The following is a 19,274-nucleotide window of genomic DNA, read 5'->3' on the forward strand; positions in this document are numbered from 1 at the left end:
GGAGTGGGGTGATTCATACTAACTTTTCAAGCATTTTTGGACTACGATTTTGTTTGCTATGATAGTCATCTTTGCATCACTGTGATTGAAATAGCTGACAAGAACAGCTTAGAGGGAAAGTTTATTTTGAGCTCATGAATTTTTTTTTTTTTTTTTTTTTTTTTTTTTTTTTTTGGTGCCAGGGATTGAACCCAGGGCCTTGTGCTTACAAGGCAAGCACTCTACCAACTGAGCTATCTCCCCAGTCCCTTGAGCTCATGATTTTAGAAGTTTTATCCATAGTCTGTGAATTGTGAATTCCATTGTTCTGAGTCTCAGGTAAGAGAGAATATCAAGGTAGAAGGGTATGGCAGAGGAAAGTGGCTCAGCTCATGGTAGTCAAGAAGAAAAGACAAACATCAAGGCACCAGGGACAAAATATAAACCCCAAAGACATGCCCCTAGTGACCTACTTCCTCCAGGCACCCCTTACCTGCCAGCATTTGCCCCCAGTACAGTAGTCCTTTCACATTATTAATCCATCAACTGGATTCATCCATTGATTTGATTATAGCTCTCATAGTCTAATAATTCCAACTCTGAATATTGTTCTATTGCCTTATATGAGTTTTTCTGAGGTGATACCTAATTTTCAAATCACAGCATTTGCCTAGTGTTTAACCCTCCATTTTCTTTTTATTCCTAATAAAAAAATTACAATTTTCTTTTGAAGGTCTAATTACTTCTCATATTTCATTAATGTGGTTTTGCTAATAGTAAATTCACCCTTCAGATCCCAAAATAAGAATATAACCTATGGCTCTCAGCCTGTTTATTTCCTCTACTGACCACAGTAACTAATTCAGAAATGGATGTTACCCATGTTTATCCTTAGATAACAAATCTCAGAAATGTTGCTAGAATGATGTAAAGAACAGAGATTGAAACCAAGACCTAATCTGAAGCAATAAATGCCCCTGAAAATTTCAGTGTGAATAGAAGTTATAAAAATTTCATATTTTTCAAGTATGTTTTCATTGAGCCAAAAGAGCCAAAATATAATATGGTTATATTCCATAATGTAAAATGTGCTTATATTTTAAACACAGGAGACTGAAATTCTGATTCCAGATAATAGAAGAGATTATAATAAGAGAGAATGAAAGGAGAAAGAGCAGACTAAAAAGTTTTGTAATAGAAAAATAGTGATAAGAATCTAGATTAATGCAGTGGTCTTGATTATGGAGAATGGAGGGCTGGTCTTTTTTATTCTGTTTCGAATAGCTAGGTCCAAACTCATATCCAAGAACAGATAGTGTTCAATACATAGTAATTGAGTAGGTAAATTCCAAAATAAATCCCTAATAAAAAGTATTGCCTGTGGTAAAGGAAAAGAGAAATCTATCAAATGCTTATTGTTCAAGTGAGAGCAACTTGTTAAATGTTAGCTGCATTCCATAAGTTAGGGAAAGAGGATGAGGAACTAAAATGTAGGATGGAATGGAGTAAAGGTAAAGGAAAAATTCAGTTCTGTGTTTTTAAGGATATCAGAATTTAAATAAGAAGCTCAGGATTCTTGACTCATGGTGGATACAACCTATGTAATACATTCCTTTGTGTATGGGTCGGGCCTCTTAATCTAATAAGATTTCATTCCTATGATTGGAATATATTACACGACAAGTATGAAGGAAACTTAAAAATTTAATTGGTGTCCAAAATCAATGGATTGAAAGGGACAGTATCCTGAGGGCATCTGGCCTTACTGAGAACCTGGGCCTTTGTTGAAAAGGGAGAGGCTCCTGACTGCCTTTGCAGAAGTAAGACATCAGGGTTAAGAGAGGCATGTGACTACATGTTGAGGACTTTCTGATAGTTAGGCTCTTACCTTGGACCTGGGGATCAATGTGGAAAAACAGAGGCCAGTCCTTCAGCCTCCATTCCCAGGATCACCACATCAGTCTATACCTTAATCATTTTCTGAAGAACAGTACTGCAGTATTTTGTTACTGTTTTTTTATGACATTCTTCTCAGTTGTGATGTAATGTATCTTATGAAAAAATTTTATATTCCCTATTCAAGTTTGAGTTTCTTCAAGTCAACTTTTAGGCTTCCTTCCCCTCCCATATTTCCTTAGATTTGCCTTGCACATTTTCTGGTGCTCAAGAAATATGTGTTTAAAATGAAATAGAGCTTTAAAGTTCTCAGATTCTCAGTAAGCATATTTTACAGAAATGCAGTTATTATATGTGTATGTGTGTATTTAAGACACTTCTATGCTCAGGTTTTAACTTCAAAATACATAAAGAATCCAAGTGCTTCTTTCTGCCAGAGGCAACTGCTCATGATGCCCTATCTACATGCTTTCAACACTCACCTTTGTGTGCCTAAGACTACTTGTAACAAAATATACCAAACTCTGAGGACTTTTCATCTGCTGTGGAAGCATCCTTGGACAACAGGAAGGCAAAACAGAAATTTACCTGCAAGCATTTCTCAACCACTGATTAAGAGGAATTTGACAGAATTCTCTCCCAGCTGCCTGACTTTTTGGCTAGAATTCTTCAAAGCATGTTCTACACACTCCTCCAATGTTCTTTGGAGGAAATAAATACCAAGTAACTGCAGGCAAGGGTCATTTATTAACTGATGCATTCTCTACTAATTTTCTTTAATTGGTACACAGAAATACATGGAAAACAAATAATGAGAACATTTCTAAAAATGAAAAAGGAATTCAATATTTAACATCTGCATGTACACACACACACACACACACATGCCCATTCTCAACTTTTAGACACTTCTTGTACTCTGAGTAGGATAGTTCAGGGGGCAGGGTAATTAGGGGTCCTGGTTTTTTGTTCTTTACTATTTATAAATAGATTTCACTCTGCAAAGAATAGAAACGGGCTCACAGTTTATGATTCCATTTGTTAATATGATGCCAGGAAAGACTTTTGACATCTTCTAGTTTTCTATTCAACACTACTGACTATAGCTGATATTCATGCACATTCATTTTTCCAAATACCCTGTTTATTTTTATGTTGTGAAAAATTTTGGTATCAGTGAGGTATTAGCTTCCCTTTAAGTTGTGATTGGGCTCATGAGGCTTCCAAGATTAACTAGCAGTTCAATTGTCTAGTTCTTTACTTTGCCATTATGCATCACCTCTTAAATTTCTAATATTTCCAAATCAATAGAGAGGTCACAGTCTCTTTAAGGTCATATAAAGCAAAGCAGACTCTGATCCAGCTGATCTTACTTATTAGTTGTTGGAGACAGGCAGTAAATAATAAATCAGCAAATATATTGCATGAATCACAGGAGGTAAAAGTCATTGGAAAAATAAATAAGCAAGAGTATTAGGGATATATTGGTAGGTACTAGGAATTATACCAAATTAAATGGGGTAGTTCTCTTTAATCATGTTCTCTGAAAGACAATCTGAAGATAAAAATTAGTGATCAAATGGCTTAATGAAAGGGGATATAGCTCAGTAGTAGAGCACCTGGAGTTTGATCCCCAGTACTGAAATTAAAAATATGGTATTAAGAGAAAATGGTATGGATTGGATAAATAGGCAAGAATGAGGAAGCAAACAAATGTACAACTGTAAGCAAACTTTTGACTTCACCTTTACACTTCAGAAATGCTTTATATTGTAAATCAGATTCTCTGTTGAAAGTAGACAAGAAGTTTTATGGGAAAGGTAGATTTGTGCAAAGTCAAAATTTATAGAGTTAGACAAGCAGATGTTAAACAGGAGAGAATTTCAATAAGTGGGAAGAGTTTAAGCAAGGGCTCTCTCATGATTTAAATGAATTAATAAATTCTATGAAGTTTCCTTTTAAATTTGGATCCAAATTTCCCATCTCTTTAGTGCACCCTGGGCTGTGTAATGAATCAAATAATAGAGAAGTGATGGCATGTGGAATCTGAAACAAGGTCCTAGCTAATGTCAAGGATCTGTCTTGGTCTCTACTTACTCTGGATCACTTATTCCAAAAGCAGACAGTTCCCTTGTGGTGAGGACATCTCTTAACAGCCCCTGTTATGAAAAACAGGTCTCCTACCAAGAAACATGGTAACGTGTCCCCATGAAATGAACCCTCTGAACCTGTTTAAACTGCTTTCTAACCAACAGCTTCTTTGCAAAAAGCATAGGAAACACTGAACTAGATTCATCCACCAAAGTCACTCTTAAGTTCTTATCTCATAAAATCTGTAAAATTATGTAATTTCTTGTATTTTATGCCACTGAGTTTTGGGATATAGTTATTCAGAAGACATAACTAGTAAAGTCCTAAAGCAGGGACATACCTACTATGTTCCAGAAATATCAGATGAGTTTGATATTATAAATATTAATTCAGTAACAGAAAGACAATTAAAATGCCAGATTGTCCTCAATGAGCTATATGACTTATCATAGATTGGTAAAATCTTAATCACATCTGTGAAGTCAGTTTTGTCACATTAATAACATAATCATAGGTTGTAAGGTACATGGATATCTTTGTAAAACCATTACTCAGCCTAATAGTGTTGCTAATGCTCATTTAAGCCAAACAGGGCTTGCAAAATTAAGGTCTGGGAAAGCTACTCTCTGCAAAGTGATTAAGTTTTCTTTGCTACTTTTTCCCCATACTACGTCTTAAAAATATATTGATATTAAGGTTCATTTGGATCTGCTTAGAATGAACTGGCTTCAGAAGGCATGTTACTAAATTTTATTGTAGAAAGAATAGCATCAAGAATACAAGCAACAACAGGTGTTAGCGAGGATGTGGGGAGAAAGGTACACTCATACATTGCTGGTGGGGCTGCAAATTAGTGCAGCCACTCTGGAAAGCAGTGTGGAGACTCCTTAGAAAACTCGGAATGGAACCACCATTTGACCCAGCTGTCCCACTCCTTGGCCTATACCCAAAGGACTTAAAATCAGCATATTACAGAGATACAGCCACATCAATGTTCATAGCTGCTCAATTCACAATAGCCAGAGTGTGGAACCAAACTAGATGCCCTTCAATTGATGAATGGATAAAGAAAATGTGGTATAAATATACAATGGAATATTACTCAGCCAAAAAGAATGATAAAATTATGGCATTTGCAGGCAAATGGATGAAATTGGAGAATATCATGCTAAGTGAGATAAGCCAATCTCAAAAAACCAAAGGAAGAATGATATTGCTAATAAGTGGATGATGACACATAATGGGGGGTGGGAGGGGTTAGTTTTAGGGTTAGAGTTAGGGTTAGGGAGGGGGTAAGAATGGAGGAAGGAAGGACTATATAGAGGGAAAAGAGGGGTGGGAGGAGTGGGAGGAAGGGAAAAAATAACAGAATGAATCAAATGCCACTACCCTATGTAAATTTATGATTACACAAATGGTATGCCTTTACACCATGTACAAACAGAGAAACAACATGTATCCCATTTGTTTACAATAAAAAAAAAAAGAATAGCAAAGAGAATGGGGTTTGAATGCTTGACCTGTGTGAGTTTGAATTCCTTTATTTCACCAGGAATGACTAAAATAGCTGTTTCAAAGGGTGCCAATCAGAAGGTAGAATGAAATTGTAAAAAAATTTCCTTTATTATCTTAGCAAAATAGTAAAAATATTTCTTACGAGGGGAGAAATTGTGAATGACTGCAGTAAAGGAAACTAAGCCATGGCCCTAAGATGTGTAAGAGGAGTCACCACATAGTGGCTGTTAAGTAATTGTTAAGAAGACCTCTATGCAGGCAATGCCATTTTGAAACATATGCTCTATCTTAGAATAAGAGTTCTCACAGTCACTCTGGCTCAACCTGAACTTAAATCCCAGACCTCAACATCATGCAAAGAAAGGAAATTGTTTTCAGGGACCAGAATCCTGAAAACACCTGTTCAACATGGAAAATGTCTACATCAAAGAACGGAGGTGATGACCAAAAGGACCCTTCCCTGACTGAAAATCCCCTAGCAATGGCCAAAACACAATAACTGTCCCACTCTCTAATGCCCCTGTATCTATCCCAAGCTGTAAGCAGAAGATGGATCTTAGTCTCCACAGGGTTCCCCTCTGCAGGTTTGTCCTGAATAAACCTGCATTACTGTTGAGCCACCTCTCTTCTCTTTATTTCCTTCATTCGCTTCTTTCCTTATAGTAATGACCCAATATTGTAACAGGGATAATCAAAGAGGACAGGAAGTGACATAGATAGAGGGGATGGTGAAATTCTGGGAGGAGTTAGGTAGAAGAACATGTATTTATTTTATAAATCACATGTCATGTTACAGCATCATTTTTTATTTGGAAAACATAAAAACATACCTCTACTATCATAATACAAATTATAAATATATAGCTCAGGAAATATTCCATGAATTAAGAATTAGGACTTGAAAAAAGCTGAGAAACATTTCTTTACAGAATGCGTATGCATAATCAAATGCATAAATAAGTCATTTGGTGAAAATAATTCGTAAAGATTCTATTTCCCTTCTCTTAATTCTTCAATATATTAGAAAAGGTTATAAGACATCATTTAAAATCTAACAGAATTGCTCCACAGAGTCACTGTGACAAGTGCAGCACAGTAAAATGCTTTTATGTAGGAGAAAAGCATTAGGAGGGAAGAAAAGGCATGAATGCATCTTTAAAATTCTTATGTGCTAAAACTGCACACCAGGCAGCTGGCACTTAGCATAGTGAATGATGGTTGATTATATGAATGCAGTCAGTTGAAGGGATAAGAAGGGCCATTTCTTACATGTGCTTTGAATACCTCTTCAAGACAGGTTCACTGACATATAATTTAGATAAAATCCAGGTCTTTTAGGAGCACAGTTTTATGAATCTTGTCAAACATATACATTTATGCACACTATCATAGAAAAGATGTAGAGTGTTTCCTTCGCCCCTAAGTAGTTCTTCATTGCCCCTTTACAATCAATCCACTCCTGCCCCTGCCACCCCCAGAAGTCATTAGTCTATTTTCATTTTCAATGCTTCTGCTTTTTTGCAATGTCCAATACATGAAATCATAGTACATAGTTTCTGAGTCTTTCTTTTACTTAGATATTGCTTGTGATACTCATATCATTGCATGTAGTTTAATTTTATTGTTCAATAGCATTCTATTTCAAGGACATGCCTCAATATGTACATGTTTAATATAGCTGTGTAAAACATTTGCTCACATTTTAAAAACTGACCTACAACTAACTTTGCACATTTAAAAAATGCAAGTAGCAAACTTTGATATGTGTATCTACTAATGAAAATGTTGCAAATATGAACATGCGTGTTACCCTCAAAATTTTCCCTATGCTCTTTTTAATCCCCTTTGCCTACTGTTTCCCATATTCAAGCAACAACCATTTTTTCTCTACCAAGAAGCTGGTATTTCAAGAATTTTGTAAAATTAGAATTATATAGTCATTTCTGCCATTCATCTTTCATGAAGCATAAGTATTTTAAAATTCATCCTTCTTGTTACAGACATAGTTTATTTTTTAGTTACCCAGTAGAATTCTTAATGTTCCACCACATAGATGTACTGAAACTTATTTATCTATTTGAATGTTGATGCAGTCATTATATATTTTTAAAATTTTAGAAAATACAAATAAAGGCTCTGTGGACATCTATATTTGTGCATGTACATGATCATTTCTTTCACTTTTATGGGCTAATACCTAAAAATAGATTGACTGAATCACTTGTAAAAGAATATTTAACTTAAAATATTCTTAAAAGAGACTGCCAATTTGTATTATAGGTAGTGGTATGATTTTACATATACCTCATTAGTGTATCAGAGTTACTTCACGTACTTGAAAAAGTCAACTTTAGAAAGACTTTTACACTTTATACATTCAAGTAAACATAGAAATCTCTAGTTGTGGTTGTACTTTAACTTGATGACTAATGATGGTGAGCGTTTCTAATATACTTCATTGTCATCTGTATAACTTCTTTTATTAAGTATTCAAATCCTTTGCTCATTATTTATTGGACTGTTTTCTTGTGCTTAATGATGATGTGTATCCTATATATGTTTCTAGGATGAATAAATATCTTCCATTTGGTCAACACTTTTAATACCCCCTACAAGGTAAATATGCTATTATAAATTTTTTCAGATTTTGTATGTCTAAATTTTTTTTCGTTTAATCACCCAACTTGTTTATGAGTTATACCTTTTGTATTTTTAGTTTTTGCTCCAGTTTATAAATGCATTTATAATCATCAACAACCAAGTATGATTATATCCCTTTATGTAAGTATAAGAAACTTTCAATAAAATACATTAGAGTACAAGCTCTTTTTTGTACTATTTTATTATGTATTTTACTTTCATGTATCTTATAAATGTTGCAGTATCTTGTTAATCATTTTACTTGCAATTGTCTTGATGATCAATTAAAAATGGTAAAAATGTTATCATGTGCTGATGCTCCGCAAATGTGTTCAGAACACTTAGGTTAGCCTGCAGTTAGGCAAAATCACCTTACACAAAGCCTGTTTTACTAAAAACAGTTGGCTTTCTTGTGTGTGAACACATTGTCATTTTTAGGCATGAAGGGATGCTTAAACAGAAAACACAATATCCAAAAGATGTCGATAACACCATATGCTCTACCTTAAAGTTGGTTTTTCTTATGATCTTAGATAAATGGAAGCTGTGGCTCACCGTCACTGCCCAGAATCACAAGATAACATTTAATTACATATCACTAGCTCAGGAAAATGTCAAAGTAAGTTTTAGTATGAATTCTACTAAATGCACATTGGTTTCAGATCTTGTATGAAATTGCAAAACAAATAAATAAATAAAGTCAAGTCATCCTAAGTAGGAAACCATCTAGATATTTATATTTAATGTTATTCCTAAAACATTTCTTTGTATAACTCTAAGTCTCTGTCTGATGTGTTGGTCTACCTGAAAACTTTTCATTAACATTTCTTATATTACAAGTGTGTTAAAGTTTTCTTTGATTTTGTTTTTCCAAAAAAGTTTTTATTTCACTTTCATTTTCAAAATATCTTTTTCCCTGACTTTAGAATTCTGGGTAGACAGTACTTTTCTTTCTAAACTTTAAGATTATTTCACTGCTTTCTGATTAAGTACTTTATGATGAGAAATCTGTTGTAATACATATTTTTACTTCTTTTAGGTACGTTTTTTCTGGTTTCCTGAAATACTTCTCTTTCACCTTAGTTTTATCTGCTTGGGGACTATGATGTTTCTAGTGTGTCTGAGAGTTGGGGTGGGGGTAGTGGTATTTGTGCTATTTCCATTAGCATTAAAGTTTATGCAACTGTGAAAAGGATCCTTAGGAAAGTAGAAAAATATTCTCTTAAAAAGAAAGTATCATGGAGCTATAGGACAATAGTTAAACATTATTTGGTACAACTGGCCTTCCATATCAAGGGTTTGGCATCATCAGATTCAACCAGTCATGGGTTGAAAATCCTCGAAAAAAATTGAATCTGAACTGAATATGTACAGACACTTTGTTTCTTTTCTTAAAATTTAATTAATTCATTAATTAATTTATTTATTTTTATGTGGTGCTGAGGATCAAATCCATGCCTCATACGTGCCAGATAAGCACTTTGCCACTGAGCCACAACCCCAACCCCCAGACATTATTTTTCTTATCATGATTTCCTTACCAATGTACCAACTTGCAAAGCATGTGTTATGAATTCTTAGTAATTTAGATATGATTAAAATGTGCAAAAAGTTATATGCAAATACTACATCATTATCTGTAAGGGACTTGAGTATTCATGGATATTGGTATTTGCAGGGCAGGCTTGACCCAATCCCCAGTAAATACTAAAGGGTGAATCTATTAATTCTGTTTGCAATACTTTGAGTTTTTGAATCTCTGGATTGATCATCTTTTATTACTTTGGGAGATTTTCATTCACTATCTCTTAAATATCTTTCTGCCCCCTTTTCACATACTTCTACTTTCCATACTTCAATTAAATTCACATAAGATAATTTGATATTTTTTCATCACTCCTAAATTTTTTGTTGAGTTGTTTTGCTGTGATTTTGTTTTCCAGGTGTTCCGGCAATTTCTTTTTGCTGGAAAAGAATTGTTTCAGAATTCTTTTCTCAATTGTTTCAGCTCTGATTATCCCATTAAATTATTTTTGTATCTCTTCTATCACATTTAAAATTTTTTTTTATTGTAAACAAATGGGATACATGTTGTTTCTCTGTTTGTACATGGCGTAAAGGCATACCATTTGTGTAATCATAAATTTACATAGGGTAATGTTGTTTGAGTCATTCTGTTATTTTTCCCCTTGCCCCCACCCCTCCCATCCCTCTTTTCCCTCTATACAGTCCTTCATTCCTCCATTCTTGTCCCCCTCCCTAACCCTAACTCTAACCCTAAAACTAACCCCTCCCACCCCCCATTATGTGTCATCATCCACTTATCAGCGAGATCAATCTTCCTTTGGGTTTTTGAGATTGGCTTATCTCACTTAGCATGATATTCTCCAATTTCATTCATTTGCCTGCAAATGCCATAATTTTATCATTCTTTTTGGCTGAGTAATGTTCCATTGTATATTTATACCACATTTTCTTTATCCATTCATCAATTGAAGGGCATCTAGGTTGGTTCCACACTCTGGCTATTGTGAATTGAGCAGCTATGAACATTGATGTGGCTGTATCTCTGTAATATGCTGATTTTAAGTCCTTTGGGTATAGGTCAAGGAGTGGGATAGCTGGGTCAAATGGTGGTTCCATTCCGAGTTTTCTAAGGAGTCTCCACACTGCTTTCAAGAGTGGCTGCACTAATTTGCAGCCCCACCAGCAATGTATGAGTGTACCTTTTTCCCCACATCCTCGCCAACACCTGTTGTTGCTTGTATTCTTGATAATCGCCATTCTAATTGGGGTGAGATGGAATCTTAGGGTGGTTTTGATTTGCATTTCTCTTGTTACTGGAGATGTTGAACATTTTTCCATATGTTTGTTGATTGCTTGTAGATCTTCTTCTGTGAAGCGTGTGTTCATTTCCTTAGCCCATTTGTCAATTGGGTTATTTGTATTCTTGGTGTTGAGTTTTTTGAGTTCTTTATAGATTCTGGAGATTAGTGCTCTATCTGAAGTATGATTGGCAAGGATTTTCTCCCACTCTATAGGCTCTTTCATTAGATCTACTTTCATAATTGTCTTCTTTCTGTTGAAATTATCCTTTTTAAAAACACATTTTGCATCGAATCCATTTATGTATCCATCATAATTATTTTAAAGACACTGTCTGATAATTCCAATATCTGGAGCCATTCTCTGAGTCTGAATTTTTTTATTATTTAGCATTAGACAATGTTTTAGTATTTCAATCAAAAGACTTGGGCATGACCTGACACATAATAAAATAAAATTTGCTTCTTTGTCTCTAGTCTGTCTTCCTTAAATGGTGGTTTTGAAAATAACTTATATTGGAATTAGAAATGAACTGAGTAAATTCTGTATCTTCCCTTCCTTCACTTTTAGTGCTTGGAATCATCAAAAGGCAAAATGACTTGAAATGTCTAATTCTGCATATAATGTTCTTTTTTTTCTTGCATTCTATTCATGATGGTTGAGTTATTATGTCTTTGTTAAAGGATTGTTATTAGGTGTCCCCCAAAAGCTCGTGTGCAAGATAATGCAAGAATATTCAGAGGTGAAATGATTGGGTTATAAGAACCTTAACCCAGTCAGTAGTTAACCCCCTGGTGGGAATTAACTGAGTGGTAACTGAAGTCAGGGATGGTGTGGTTAGAGGAGGTGAACACGGGGGTGTGACTTTGGGGAATAAATTTTGTATCTGCTGAGTGGAGTCTTTCTCTCTCTGCTTCCTGATCATGTCCAGAGCTGCTTCCCTCTACCACACTCTTCCATCACTATGTTCTCTGCCTCACCTGAAGCCCTTAGAAATAGAGCTGGCTGTCTACAGACTGAGACCTATGAAATCATGAGCCCAAAAATAAACTTTTCCTCCTTTATTCATACTTCTCTAGTCTTTTGGTCATAGAAGCAAAAAAGCTGACTAAAACAAGAATAGAACTCAATTTTTATCAAGCTCTTTGAAAATAATGTCACCTGTGGGAAAGCAAATAACTACATTTCCCATACTAAACTAACTAAACTAATAAGTTCATATTTTCATGGCTTGTTAAAGTGCTTGAATATGCTTAGTAAAGGCTGGATGACACCAATTATAAAGAAAAGAAGAGATGATATTAACATACCCCAAGGAAAAGACTAAGGGAGACCAACAAGTCCACTCCTAATATTTGCAGTTTCAAGGGAAATTCCATGCTTCTGATAAGTAAAAGTTACTAATTAAGCTATGTTCTTGTTCCAACAAAATTCACATCCATAACTTTGGAGCTGGCTATCAGGAAGGTCACCGTTATGATCAAAGGGCTTGTCTGAGTTAAACCCTAAAACTCGACAGCTTGATTATAGCCCAGATATGCTGCAGTAGGGCAGGTGAGATGCCTGAACCACTCCTAAAACTGCTGAAAAGCAATGGATGGAATTTTCACAATGACATATCCTCTGGCCTAAGTTGCCCAGGGTGATATTATAGAATTTTTCACTAACATACCTAGTTTTTTCAGTTATACATTTCCAGGCAATTCTGTTCACCTCCAAAATTATAAAAGATGATAACACTTGAAGGATAAAACAGGGGGCATTTTAGTGGGACAGGCTCCTAAAATTAGCAAATGTCACTTTTGCTTACCTTACACTGGCTGTAGTCAGCCACATGTCTACGGAGGCAGGGAAATGTAGCCTTACTGTGTTCCAGAGCAGAAAAGGAATAGATACTGGGGAAGAAATATTAATATCTTCCATATCTTTCTGATCATTAAATACTCACTTTTCCCCTAATACCATATTTTTTGCATTTTTATTAGTTTGTTTTAGTTATGCACAATTATTAGCATTCATTTTGAAATAATTATGCAAGCATGGAATATAATTTTCTCTAATTCGGTCCCCAGTATTTTCCCTTTACATCCCCTGCTCCCTCCCCCTGTTCCCTTTCCTCTACTCTATAGATTTTTCTTTTATTCAGTTGCAGATTTTTTTTTTAAATCAGTGCCTTGTAGATACATAGAAAGGTAAGATTCACTGCCATATGTTCACATTTGTTCATAGGAAAGTTTGGTCAGATTCATTCCACTGTTCTTCCCTTTTCTCATAATCCTCTCTCCCCCTCAAATCCTTTCCTCTACTCCACTGATTTCTCTTATATGTTCATGAAATCCCCCAACTCATTACCAGATTGCAACACTCATCACTCTTGCTAAAGTCCTAGGCCAGAGTCAGTGTTGGAGAAGACTACTCAAGGAAATGAATAAAAGAGGATTGTTCATTAAAGGTTTCTGGTATAGCACAAATCTTCTCTTCAAGTAGTTCCCACTGTGTGATAAGGATGATTAGTTGGAAGGCAGAGTTGAAAGTCTGGAAGATGCTATAAACTTAGATGGACTTTGAGCCCTTCATACTTTCAATAGTATCAGAAAATATTAAGTTTTATTAATAAAAAGGACTTCTGAAGGAGCAGTGAGTCATATTGATGGGATGTTTCATGACATGGAGCATTTTCTTTCAAGTTCAAGGGTAATATTTTCTATTTGTATTAATTCTTCTGAAGATACATGGTACCATCACAAAAAGATCTCACATGAAATCAACCAGCAGCTTTCATTGAAAAACTAGAAATAGCTGACATTGGACCAAAGATAAGGGACTCAAACTTTAAATCAGTAAAATACACATCTGATAGCTTCCTCCAAACCTTAAAATCTGTTCTTGTCAGTTTTGTCTTTAATTTTAGAAACTGGTAAGTAAGCCCTTGAATAAAAGATCTTCAGAGGGACATTGAGGATCATCAATTCCAAATTCCTCATTCTGTGTACAGAAATAATTAAGACCAGAGAGATTCGATGATTTCCCAGGGTTATCAAATTAATTAATTAATAGTGGAATCTCCAATTTTAGCTGTCTTTCCGGGAAAATTAGTATCTAACACAATTCTATAACTTGTCTCTTTAATGTCAGATCTTGCCTCCCTCCCATACTTTTCTGTCATGATAGGGAAACTGCTTTTGTCAGCAAAGCAGCATCCCATTTCATTAAACTGAGAAGAGCACAGTTTTAATATCAAGTAGTGGCACAGTACTAGGGACTCAATATTGCTGCCTCTGTCCTAAATTTTCACACAGAGAAGAGCAGTCATGATTTGACAGTTGAGTAAATGCTTTACTTTTAAGAGAGATCTTGATAGCATGCAGATTTTGAACACTTTCATGCTGATAATTTTCCCAACTATGCAGGCAATAAGGAGATATTTGAGGTATTTTTCATAATAGTACAGTGTGACCAAGAACAGAAAAACTGATCTTGATGTTTATTTACTTCATATGCATGTCTAAATAAAAAACATTGTTTTCAGTTTTTGAGGAAAAAAATGAGTGATTGCTTTTTCTTTCACATTTAGTTCTTGGATTCCATGTTTACCTACATTATAACCTAAAGAATTTAGAATTTGAATTCATCCAAGTATAAAAAAGTAAGTGTGGAGGTGTTAGGCAGCTTTCTACTGCTGTGATAAAAATATCTGACAGGCACAACTTAGAGGAGGAAAAGTTTGTTTTGTACTCACAATTTCACAGGTTAAATTCATAGTTGGCTCACTCCACTGCTCTGGGCCTGAGAAGAAGCAAAATATAATGGCAGAAGGGTTTGAGACAGAAAATTGATCAACTCCTGGCATCTAGAAAAAAAAAAGAGATAGAAGAAGGAGCCATGGAAAAATATAATCCACATCACCACCCCACTTACCTACTTCCTCCAGCCCTACCCTACCTGCCTACAGTTACCACCCAGTTTATTCAAGTTATTAGCCCAACAAAAGAATTAATGTATCAGTCAGGTTGTAGTTCTCATAATCTAATCATCTTGCTTCTGCAAAGTCCTGCGTTGCCTAATATATGAGTTTTGGGGGAACATTAATGATCCAAATCATCATATCCAGTAACAAGAGGAATGCAAAAATGGGATAACAGTGCTATATTTTTTATCAATGTTTTCATGCAAAAAAAGTAAGACCCTATAGCCTAGGAATTATCCTGTCTGTATTCCAAATACTATTAAAAGTTGTGAATGCAAAACTGAATAAGGCATGACCTTTGCTTTCAAAACCCAGGCAGTGTGTGTCCAGCACCATGGAAGCAGAAAGCAAAAAGTAATGCTTGACTTAAGTCTTAGAGCATGTAAATAGAAATAAAAGGGATGATAAAGTAGAAATATATTTTATTTCTTAGCTTCTTTCAGTTATTTTAGAATAATTGCCATCTTCTATGGAAAACTCTCCATGTGGACCTACTTAACCACATACATAGTCAGTCTACAAATTACTAAAGAGGAAATTTTAATGCTACCATCTAAAATCAATCCTTCCCCTTGAACTCTAGATCTATTTAATACTCAAGGATATGATATGGGCAATTTCACTATGTCTACTTTAATCACCACTTTTCAGTTCGCCTGTAAGTCATTTTTATCAGCATGCAAACATTGTTCTGACTTCTTACTTGTTTAAAAGAATTTAAACCCTACTTTCCAAACAGCTGTCATTCCATATTCTGAATCTTTTGTGGGGACAGAACTCTCATAGAGTTGTCTGGACTTTATGTTCTACCTTTGTTCTTTCATTACTTTTACACCATTCTTAGATAAAGTTTATTCCCACCACTCAAAAACAATCATTTTAAGATTACCAGACACATACAAGATGCTGAAACTGATGATCAATTTTATTGGTTTTTTTTTTTTTGTTCTCGTATAATTTGACCTGTGAAAAATATTTGGCTTATTTCCTTAAAGTGTGTTTCAGAGTATTATATATTATTTTCTCCTACCTCTGTTTTTATTTATTCATTTTTATTTATTTGTTTTTCATATCTTAGTCTTTTCTTAGCCTATGGATTTTATTACAATGCCATTTTTCTTCTTTTATCTGCATTTACTTTTGTAAAGAGACAAAATGCAAGTTTTGTCTCTAGCTCAGACCTCTCTTCTGAATTCCAAATTTGAAAATGCAAATCCTTACTTGTCTCTACTGGAATATCTAATACACATTCAATGTTGCCAGAATTGAATCTGTCAAATAGTTCAGAATCCACTCTCTGATAATATCAACTCTGCTTTTTCAATTCCTGAGGGAAAAAACTTTTGACATATTCCTAACACTTTTCCGTCACACCACAAATACAATCTATCAGAATATTTTCTTGACTTATATTCAAAATAATTCCAGCATTTGATCACTTTTCAATGGACTCATTGCTACCATAACTGTCTGATCCAACATGGTCTTTATTCTGGCTATTTCTAGAATATTCAGTGGATAAGCTTAGGGCTTTCTTTTAAGCTGTGCCTTTTTTCTTAGCACTCATTTACAAATTATCTTTACTTTTTTCAATGTTTGCCCTTATTGTCTCTTCTAAATGAGGGGACAACTCTAAAACAATCTTATCTAATTTCTGGACCCTTCTTTAGAGTTTTCATCCCTTAAAACCTGAATCCTCTCCCTTTTTCTCAAATTTCCTAAACTTATTTTAGTATTTCTCTTGCAAATACTACTTAACATCTTCTCTGTAATGAATAATTTGTTTATGTATTATTTTATGTTATCTGATTCACTTATTTAAAATTCAAGATTTAGGATATACAAATAAGGAATGCCCAGTTAAATTTTAGTTTCAGACAGGAATGCATAATTATTTAGTATTTCATTATTTATATAAAATTTGTATTTCATTCACTATTCTGTATTTTAACATACAATTCCTTGATCGTTTGAATCTAAATTATAAGGGAGTTTTTTGTTACCTTCGTAAAAAGCTAATATATCTTAAAAGTGAAAACATTGACTCATACATAATATGGATGCATTACATGTTTATTAAATTGAATTAATTTACCTTGATTAAGGTTAAGAAATTATGTACTTCATACTTGGAGAAAATACGAATTATATTAGGGAAAAACTTCTCTTTTCATTATTGTAAAACAGCACCCTGAGTATCTAACATGTTGAAGGTGTTTGATAAATAAGTGTTACCGAAATGACAAGGTACAAAAAATAATTTGATCCTCCATAAAAATAGTTGAAAATTGTGTCTGACATTCATATATCATAGGTTGGGATAAGCTAAAATAAGTAAAGAACTATATTTTATACCAAGTGAAGCTTTTTTAATAAAAACAACAGCAACAAAATCTGGTAGTTTATTCACATATTCTGAATAAAACCTGTACCAGAATTCTAGAGTAGTGTTACAGTGTATTTTCTATGGAATGCTCTGTCAACTATGGCTGGTATACCAAGGTAAAAAATGCACACCATCTTGCATTTGCATTGGTCCTTCATGGTAATTAAATTCTACATATAATAAATGACTCTCTAAAGTTTTTGGTCTTTATTACATATAAAGTAACATGAAACTGAAAGATCTCACAAACAATAGGTATTCACCTTAGGAAATAGAACAAGAACCAGGATTAATATAGTTTATAATTACGATGATTATAGATCATAATAGATTTTTTTTAAAGAAATTGGAATCTTAATCACTGATTTGATGCAAGTGCTGGGTCACTTGTTAGATGATTTTCCTATGTAAGAACAGGAATAATATTACTGTACTAGGTTCAGATGGGTTTCAGAAAAACAATAGTGCTTTGATGTATCATTTTTCAGTTTGTGGTTTCATCTTCTATTTGGTATTTAAAAGTAGTTTCATATTCATTTCAATATCACATTGATTCTGAGACACAAAGATCACTTGCTGTAGCATGCTTTTCAGATGTGCAACAGCTACACTTGGAAACAGTCCCGGTATTTCAACATTAGCTCAGTTGTTAACAATGCTAACTGTTCCATGATAGGCAGCAATCATGACCATAATTCTGAGCATATTGGTTAGTCTTTGAAATTTTGTAATATTTATACTGGATTAAGTGGTATCATAGAATGATAGGATGAATGGACAGACGGATGGATGGATTTTTAATAACATTAAAACATGCGATGGCAGTAAATTTTCAGAAAATTAAGACTAAGCTTGCTTCTCAGATGCTTACTCACTGTGTGTTATATGCTTTGTAGACATTACAGTGACTACATTATTTCTTTTATTTAAATAGACTTATTTAATTTAATGTGGGATACCACAAATAATGTACATCATTCAAAATTACATATAGCAGTAACTTGAGTAGGATGTCATGGGGTTAATGAAATGTGCAGAGTTTACTCTTTCTGGGACAGTAACAGAGGACTTATAGAAAAAGAAGAATATAAACTGGGTCATGAATCCTGTGTTTAATTTCAGCAACTTTATAAAAAGCGGAAATGTTCTATCCCAGAACAAACTAGATAGGAGTTTAAGTTCACTTAGTTCAGCATCTTCATTTCAATGATGATGAAGGTGAAAGCCAAAAGATTATAGGAGATAGTCAAATTCTCATTTGGAGAAAGAACTTAGATTGCAATCCAGAATTACTCATGTACAAATTGTCTTTCTGTTATTTTATTTTACAACTCTGAGTGTAAAGAAAGGATGCTTATAGTGTTCTTCCATTAAACCTTTCACTTTCTTATTTCCTAATGACTAGCTAAGAAAATCTGTAATTTTTTCAACATTCCTTCCTCTCCTCTCTGGGAATAAATCTTGATAAGTGGAAATTCCTTCACTTTTCATATTAATTACTATATGAGGAAACATGATGCATTTCATTCCAATGTGATAACTTTGGGTAAATCATGTCTGAGTAGGCTTTTGGTAAGTTTTTATTTCTGATAAAGAGAAGCATGGCATATGACTGACAAGCTATACATGTAAGATTTATTGCATAGAATTGACTCATGCAATTGTGGGAGCTGACCATGGAAGTACAAAATCCATAGAGAGGGCTGTCAGGAGAAGCAGACTTGATCCATTAGGCAGGAGTGGACTATGCATTCTGAGTTGGGATTTATTCTTCCTCAGATAATCTTCATGACCTTTCTTAAGGTCTTTCATGTAATAGGATTGGTCCTGCACAAGTTATCTAGGATAATTTTCTTTACCTATTCTAAACTTATAGTAGATGTTAGTGACATCTATAAAACACCTTCACAGCAAAATCTACATTAGTGTGTCATTTTAAAATTGTCATAGCCTAGCCAAATTGCCATGTAAAAC

Source organism: Sciurus carolinensis, chromosome 11 (genome assembly GCF_902686445.1).
Source record: "Sciurus carolinensis chromosome 11, mSciCar1.2, whole genome shotgun sequence".
Lineage (NCBI taxonomy): Eukaryota > Metazoa > Chordata > Mammalia > Rodentia > Sciuridae > Sciurus > Sciurus carolinensis.